Raw genomic sequence first — 9297 nt, 5'->3', positions numbered from 1 at the left:
GATATAAGGCTGTTTTGGCATAGAGGTAAAGAAACAAGAATCAGAGAAAAATTTAGGAAATGAAATACTTGTTGATTAGAGATAGAGGGTGAAAACACAGATTCATCAATGAGAGGTAAGTTTCTATCTTGAGCAACTAAATGGATGGTGTAGTCATTAACTGAAATCATATATGGGAAGAGGATATGTGATGATTAGGCTCATGTATCAACCTGGCCAGGTAATGGTGTCCAGTGTTTGGTCAAGCAAGCATTGGCCAAATTGTACTGGGAGGACATTTCATGGACTTAAGTCATTAATAGTTGATTGCATCTATGAATGGTTACATGTATAATCAATGAGGAGACTGCCTTCAGCAATGAGAGATGTCTCATCCAATCAACTGAAGACCTTAAAAGAAGTGATTTCAGCAGTCAGAGGAGAGAATTCCCTTCTGTACTTCAGAAAGCCAGCTTCTCCTGGAGAAATCATCAAGGAATTTCATCAGAGTTCTTCGCTTGCAGCCTTCCCTTCAGAATATTTGGACTCATGCATCCCAACAAGGTGTGAGACAATTTTATAAAACCTCACAATATCCTTACTGATATCTCCTTGTCAGTTCTGTTTCCCTAATTATGTATGTATGACTAATACAGGATAGAAACAAACTTGGGGCATGCTAAATTTAAGGTGTTTGAGGAAATCCAAGTGAAGATGCCTTGCAAATAGAGACTTAAGTCTGAAGTGCAGAGGAGAGGTCAGCTGGTGTTACATGTTTCCTTCTCCCCATGGTCTATAGGATAAAGTCTAGCCTAGTATTTCATTTCAAGTCTGCTCTTAAATCTACATCTTTCCAACCATATACACTCAGCTCCTAATCATGTCAAGATGTTTTATTCTACAGTCACACATCTTTGCTCTTTCCTCTAACTAGAACTGCCTTTTGCTTTAAACCCTTATCACGTCTAGCCATCTTTCAAGTTTGAGTTTAACTGCAGTTTTTACACTTTTATGAATTTTCCCAGGTCCCTTCACTAAGAATTAAGTTTTCCCTCTACCATTGTAGTTTGTACCTCTTTAATATTAATTTTAACACCTTTGTTAAGGTATAATTTACAGATAAAATTTACCCATTTTAAATGTTCAAGTCAATGCTTTTAATAAATTTATGGAGTTGTGCAACCATCAGCACAATCAAGTTTTAGAACATTTCAATCACCAAAAAATTCCTTTATGCCAATTTGAAGCCAGTTCTCACTGTCACACCTAGACCCAGCCCACCACTAATTTGCTTTTCTGTCACTACAGACTTGCCTTCTCCGGAAATTTTATATAAATGAAATCACAAAATATGGGTCTTTTGTGTTTAGCTTCTTTCACTTAGCATAATGTTTTTATACTTATCCACTCACCAAGTTGTAACTTGTCAGAAGTTTATTTGTTTTTATTGCTGAAAAATATTAAATTGTATACATATATCATATTTCACTTACAAATATAACAATTTTATTTATTTATTCACCAGTTAGTGGACATCCAGTTTGAAAGTACTATAGATTTTGCTGCTATGAATAATCACAAGTAAGAATTCGTATAGGCATATGCTTTCATTTATCTTGAATAAATACTTATGAATCAAATTGATGGATTGCATAGTATTTTATGTCTAATTTTTAAAGAAATTTCAAACGGTTTTTCCACTTTTCATTCCTACCAGTAATGTATCAAGGTTCTAATTTGCTATGCCTTCACCAATACTTGGTATGTCAGTATTCTTATTTAGCCATTCTAGTGTGTTTATAGTGGTATTCTGTTGTGATTTTAATTTGCTTTTTCCTAATGATTAATGATGTTGAGTAGCTTTTCATATACTTAATAGCCATTGATAGTCCTGGGCAAAATGTCCAATCTATTCAAATCTTCTGTTCAATGTATTAGTTATCAAATGCTTCATAACAAATTAGTCCAAACTTAATGTTAAAACAAAAAATATATATTTATTAGGTCTCACAGTTCTGAGGGATAGAAATTCAGTAGCAGATTAGCTGTGTTTTTTGCTCAAGGTCTCTTATGAAATTACAGTTAAGGTATCAAACATCTAAAGGCTTAAATGCAGCTGTGAATGGCTTATTCTCAAAGCTGTTGGCTGGACCTATCCTCATGACATATAGCTAGCTTCCCTGAGGATGAATGATCTGGGGGGAAGGGCACAAGATACAATGGCCTAAAAGTGACATTCCATTACTTCTGCTATATTTTCTTCATAGTAAACCAACAATGAAAACATGGAAAGACTCTGCAAAAGGGAAAATCAAAAGACAAGGATCACTGAAGGACATCTGGAGACTGGCTATCCACCTATGTTTTAATTGGGTTGTTTGTCTTCTTATGGATGAGTTGTAAGAATTCTTTATATAGTCAGAATACAAGTCCTTTTTCAGATAAATGATTTGGAAATAATTTTCCCCAGCTGTGACATGGTGAATTCCAGAAAAGATTACATTGAACTAAACCATTCTTGTAGGTGTGGGATCCTTTGATTGCATTAAATTCAGCTAAAGGACCCTTGATAAGATCAATTGATTAAATCACTTTAGAGCTTTGATTGGACTAAGCCAGTGAAGCAAGACCCAGGTTGGGTTTCTGCCCCTTACTGAGAACAAAGAAATATAGGAAAGACACAGAGAAAGGGAGCTCCGCCATTTTGACCCTGCCATATGAGAAAAGAACTTCAGGTTCACCTACAATGGCAGAAAGAAAGAGAAGCCCCAAGAGCTCAAGGAGAGAAAGCCTAGGAAGAGATGTCTGATCATCCACAACTAAGCTCAAGGAGAAAACAGAGAGAGACAAGGAGACCCACCATTTCCTTGCCAGATGGCAGAACTTCAGGATCTGCTAGCAGCTGACCTTTGGTGATAAAACATCTCTGATGATGTCTTGATCTGGATATTTTCACAGGCTCGGAACTGTGAGCTTTTACCCTAATAAAATTCCCATTATAATAGCCAACCCATTTCTAGTATATTGCACTGTCAGCCTTTGGCAAACAAAGACACAAGTCTGGGTTCTTCTCATTTTTTTATGGTGTTTTCTGAAGAGTAAAATGTTTACATTTTTATAAAGTCCAATTTATTGTTTTTTTTCTATTCTGGATCTTGCTTTTGATATATTATCTAGAAAATATTTATCTAAGCCTCATAAAGATTTTCTCCTATGATTTCTTCTAGAGGTTTTATAGTCTTAACTATCATGGTTGAACTCTACTTTCCATGTGTTTGTTGGCCATTTATATATGCTTTTAGAGAAATGTCTATCTTGTGCCCATTTTATAATTGGGTTGTCTTTTTGTTGTTAAGTTGTCACAATTTTTTACATATTTTGGATTATAGACCCTTAACAGACATATGATTTGCAAATATTTTCTCCCATTCTGAAGTTTGTTTTCGACTCCTAGTTGCCCAAGCAAACACTGTGCAATGGGTTTACTTAAACAATGGGAATTAGTTGGTTCACAGTTTTGGGGCAAGGAAGAATCTAAATCAAGATGTCATCAAGACAATGTCTTCTCCCAGAAGATGGTGGTTATCTGGGGGTGGCTATGGGCAATTCTTGGTTCTTGGCTTTTATGTCACATGGCAATGTACATTGAGGCTTCTCCTGGCATCTCCATTCTCTTGCAGGCTCCAGCTTCTGGCTGCAACTTCTGGCTCTTTTTTTTTTTTTTTTTTTTCAGGTAATGATTTTATTTTTTCAGTTGACATTAACAGCCCACAATACAGTATACTAAATCATAAAGACTTTGGAAGTACAAATCCAAGGAAGGTAATACCTTAACTAAATTATAAAACTTTGGTATATCAATACAATACTCTTTTAATACAATAAAATCATATTTCTGTTGAACTCATATGTTACTTTATAGTGATAATTTTTACTCCAAAAATATCACTTAAGTACCAAATCTAAACACTGTGGTTTTTAATGGTGTTTCAGCAGAGCAATTTTTTTTAATACAAATTAACAGGCTTTTAAAAGTTACACTTTCTACTTTTAAAGTGAGTTTCTTCATGTAAGTTGTTGAAGTTTAATGCAGTAGTGCAATTGTGTGTGCTTACAAAAAGGTGGCTCTGCTTCGTTCTGGAGTTGGTCCAAAGCCAGCTAGAGTTCCAATTCATGAAAAGCTTTAAAATTCTGCCTTAAGGAAATTTGATAAGGCAATACCAACTTCGAAATACTTTTTCAAAAATTGTAAAATTTTAACATAAACACTGCAACCCTTAAAATTAGGTGGTCATTTCAAATATCCAAATTTCAGATGGTCTGTTACTTAGAAGTCCTACAACTCTTTGGTTTCATGAAAAGTCACATACCTTTTCTCCAGCTTATTGTAAAAAAATAAATAAAGTCTAGCTAAAATAATTGCATTTTTTAAAAATAACAAATAAATATATTTTCAGCTTGGAAAGACCTGGGGGATCTGGTGTTTTACCCCAATTTTTATGATCATTTCCTTCCAAATGCAGCTGCTGCCATCAGTGTCCTTATGCCTCCTGTTTCCAGAGCCATCAATTCTTTAGCCTCAGCATTTAATTTATATATTACCCATTCCATTGCTTCTCAGCCTTTATTAGCTTTTGAAGAAACTGTATTTACCCTCAGTCCTTCTATGTAACTGTTGAGGCTGACTCCTTTCTCAGATTATGGGTTTTTGAGTCAAAACAGTTTTTTCTGAGTATTCAGAATGTTGTGTGCATGTAAGTCTCTCATCTACTGAAACTATATTTGTAAATGGGATATTATTAGATTTAAGTTCCATTGTTCTTTCTTCAGGGTCAACTACCAAGTGTTCCTGCACTTACATTTTGGTTCTTGCTGCAACCAATAAGAGATTTCACAATGGAAGGCAGCCCCCCCCTCTCTGTGCTGAGAAGTCTATGGCTGTACAAGTTTCCAGAGGGATCTATGTGTCTGACCAACACATCAATTCCATTCAAACTTGGATACATTGGGTTTGGGTATTTCTGCATTGCAGCTGTTATAACAGTTTCCCATGGGTAGTCAAAGATGTTCTCTGAGGTCCATATCTTCATGGTACTGGCAACAGGTGCAATGTCCACGCAGCACTAGAGGACACTGAAGCCAGAGGCAACACCTGCCCCTATCTCCACCCCCAGCCACCCCAATCACTCTCTCTGGCCTTTTTCTCTCTGTGATCTTCCCTACAGGCCTTCAGTAATAGGATTAAAACTTATCCCGACCTAGCTGAGCCACATCTTAACTGAAGTAACCTCATTGATATGTCCTATTTACAAGAGTTCACACCCACAGGAACAGATTAAGCGTTTTTTTTTTTTAATTTATTACTTATTTCTCTCCCCTTCCCGCTCCCCCCACCCCCCTCCAGTTGTCTGCTCTCTGTGTCCATTCACTGTGTGTTCTTCTGTGACGGTTTCTATCCTTATCAGCGGCACCAAGAATCTGTGTTTCTTTTTGTTGTGTCATCTTGGTTTGTCAGCTCTCCATGTGTGTGGCGCCACTCCTGGACAGGCTGCACTTTCTTTCACGCTGGACGGCTCTCCTTATGGGGCGCACTCCTTGCGCGTGGAGCTCCTCTATGTGGGGGACACCCCTGAGTGGCATGGCACTCCTTGCGCGCATCAGTGCTGTGCATGGGCCAGCTCCACACAGGTCAAGGAGGCCCGGGGTTTCAACCGTGGACCTCCCATGTTGTAGGTGAACACCCTATCCATTAGGCCAAGTCTGCTTCCCTAGATTAAATTTAAGAACATGTTTCTCTAGGATACATAGCTTCAAACCACCACACTTGTCTTTTCACTTTCTTGATAATACCCTTTGATGCACAAAAGATTTTAGTTTTGATGAAGCCAATTTATTTTGTTGTTGTTGCTGTTGTTGTTGCTGTTGTTGCTGCTCATGTTTTGGGTATAATACCTAAGAATCTATTGCCAAATCCAAGATCATGAAGTTCCACATTTTCTTCTTAAGAGTTTTGTGGGTTTAATTCTTATATTTGGATCACTAATCCACTTTGAGTTAATTTTTACGTATAGTGAAAGTTAATGGTCTAAGTTCATTTATTTTGCATTGGATACTCAATTGTTCTAGACCCATTTGTTGAAAAGACTTTCTACTCCCCAGTGAATTTCCTTGTTTAGTTTGGGTGAAAATAAACTGCCCATAGATGTAAGAGATTTTATTTCTGGATTCTCAATTCTGTTCCATTTTTTTCACTGCTATTACACCAATACCACACTGTCTTGAATACTGTTGCTTTACAGCAAAGTTTGGAATCAGGTAACATAAGGCCTCCAACTTTGTTCTTTCTCATAATTGTTTTGGCTATTCCAGGTCTTTTGCATTTCTTCATGAATTTTAGGATCAGTTTGGCAATTTCTAAAAAATGGCAGTGGGCATATCTTTCTGCTTTTTTAAAAATTTATGTTGTTAAGAAATGTGCTGCTTTATTTCCAACTATTTCCTAAATTTAAAAAATTTTCTGATTTCTAGTTTAATTTCATTTTGGGCAGAGAACATAATTGAACAACTTTCTTTTTAAATATATTGAGATTTGTTTTATGATTTAGTACATGATCTATCCTGGAAATATTCTGTGTACACCTGAAAAGTATTAGATGAAGTGTTTTAAAACTGTCAGTTTATTAGAGGGTTAGCAATTTTCAAGTCTTCTATATCCTTGCTGATTTTCTATTTAGTTGTTCTATCATTTATTTCAAATGTTTGGAGAATTCAACACCCAACTGAAATCGTCGACCAAAATTTTGAAATGTTTTTTATATCTCTTTCAATATCATTAGTTTTTGTTCAGTGTATTTTTGATTCTCTATTGTTAGATCCCTTTACATCTATAACTATTATAGTTTACTGGTGCATTGACCCCTTTATCATTATAAAAAATATCTCTTTTTGTTTCTTATATTTCTTTTATTGAAGTCTATTTTGCCTGATATTAATACGCCACTGCAGCTCTCTTATGAGTATGGTTTGAATAATATATCTTTTTCCATTCTTAAAGCAAACATATATTTGAATCTTGTTATTATCCAGTCTGGCAATTTCTTCCTTTGGAATGTTTAATCCATTCCCATTTAATGGTAATGACTGCTATGATTGGAAGTATGTTTGTCATTTTGCTAATTATTTTTCATATGTGTCAAGTATTTTTATTTCTTTCTTTCTCCTTTACTGCCTTCTTTTGTATTAAGTAAATTTTAGTTCTACAATTTGAATTCCTCAATTAATATTTTAACTTTTTTTAAAAGCTATTTTCTTAGTGGTTGCTCTAGGGATTAAAATTAACATCTTAACTTATCAAAATCTTTATTAGGTTAACATTGACTCAACTCCAGTAAAATATGGCAACTTTGTTCCAATATGGCTTCATTTCTTCCCACCTCTTTTATACTATTTTTGTCTCATATATTGTACTTACATAGTTAAAAACAGAACAATACTGTGTTACAATTATTGCTTTACAACGTCTTATATCTTGTAGAGAAATTAAAACAATAAAAAAGAAATATATATTTATACAGTCTTTTATATTTACCCATATATGCTCTAACACTTAGTTTCCTTCTGTGGATTCAAGTTACTGTCTGGTGTAATCCTTTCAGCTTGAAGAATTTCCTTTAGAATTTCTTGTAAAGCAGGTTTACTGGCAGCAAAGTCTCTCTTTTTTCCCTTCAACATGTCAAATATGGTCTTTTGACCTTTACTTTTTCTGATGAAAAACTAGTCATTAATCTTATTGTTGGTCTCTTATATGTGATGAGTTATTTTTCTCTTGCTGCTTTCAAGATTTTTCTCCTTCACTTTTGATTTCATTATGTGACTATAAGGTATCTAGGCATGAATGTCTCTATACTACTTGGAATTCACAGAGCTTCTTAGATCTATTTATTAATATTTTATTTGAAATTAGAGGAGGTTTTAGTCATTATCCTTCAAATATGTTTTTTAACTCTTTTTCTCTCTTCTCCCCTTCTAGGAATTTCATTATATATATGTTGGTACACTTGAAGTTGTCCTACAGGTCTCTGAGACTTTATTTTTACTCATTCCTTTTTTATCTCTTCCTCAGATTGCATCATTTCCAATTATCTATCTTTGGTTTCACTGATTCTTTTTCTACTATCTTTTATCTACTTATCTCAATTCTGTTACTGTTTTCACCTACTGAATGTTTCACTTTGGTTATTGTACTTTCAACTCTAAAACTTTCATTTGGTTCTTTTTAATAGTTTCTATTTTTTTATTGAAATTTCCTATATCATGAGTCATTGTCATCACACTTTCCTTCAGTTACTTAAACACAGTTGCCTTTAATTAGTTGAAATACTTAAACAGCTGCTTTGAAGGATTTGCCTGGAAAATTGAAGCTCTGAAACTCCTCAGAGACAGTTCTATTTAATGCATTGTTTCCCTTACTGTGGATCACATTTTCCTGTTTATTTGTATGGCTCCTAATTTTGAATTGAAAAGTGGATACTGTAGATCATATATTTTAGCACCTATGGGTGATGATTTTTTAAGGCACATTTTGCTTGATGTGTTTATCCTTTATCCCTGGTTTTGTTTTAGTTTAGTGTTTTACCTAGGTTTAATCTCTGGAATCTTTCCTACATAGTCTGTAATTTTGGATAAGTCTATTCAATTTTATAATAATAATACCAATATTATTATTATTCTAAGCCTGGTTTCTCTGCAGAAGTTTGTAGTCATTCAGATTGGTCAGAGGTTGTATGTTGGGGAGCAAGCTGAGGCAGTTTTCGAGTCAAGTAACTGGATGTTTCCTTACCTCAGGCTCGAATTTCCACTTCATATCCTACATTTTGCACATCAGTCTTTTACTTATTTCTCTATTCCTGTTTCCCTGTCAAATATTCATGACCGGGGTCAGGTCCTGTTCTTGAACTGAAGGTTTGATCTTATAGTCAACCCCAGCTGCACCTTAAAATAGGCTGGCTTGCCAAGATAACCACCTAATAGCTATATGAATTTTGTTCTTCAAGGAGTGAAGTTTGGTAGTTGCCATGGGTCCTTAGGGGAAGGGGATGGAGTAATAGAATAGACAGAATATGGGGCATTTGGGGGCAAGGAAGTGTTCTACATGATCATGCAATGATGGATACAGGTCATGTTAAATTTCATTAAATTTTATAAAAGTGTATGGTCCAAAATATAAACCATAATGTAAGTCACTGACCATGGTTAGTAGCAATGTTTCAATATTTATGCATATATTGTAACAATAGTACCATTCACTTGTAAAATGTT

The 9297-nt window shown here is 34.9% G+C and overlaps 1 pseudogene; it reads right to left on the bottom strand.

Moving 5' to 3' along the window:
- Positions 1–4482: 4482 nt before the first annotated feature.
- On the bottom strand, positions 4483–5069 carry LOC101413658 (PRELI domain containing protein 3B-like; annotated as a pseudogene).
- Positions 5070–9297: the final 4228 nt, after the last annotated feature.

The sequence above is a fragment of the Dasypus novemcinctus genome, chromosome 7 (assembly GCF_030445035.2).
Source record: "Dasypus novemcinctus isolate mDasNov1 chromosome 7, mDasNov1.1.hap2, whole genome shotgun sequence".
NCBI classification, from domain to species: domain Eukaryota; kingdom Metazoa; phylum Chordata; class Mammalia; order Cingulata; family Dasypodidae; genus Dasypus; species Dasypus novemcinctus.
Note: the sequence above shows the minus strand (reverse complement) of the source record. Positions and strands in the feature narration are given on the sequence as shown.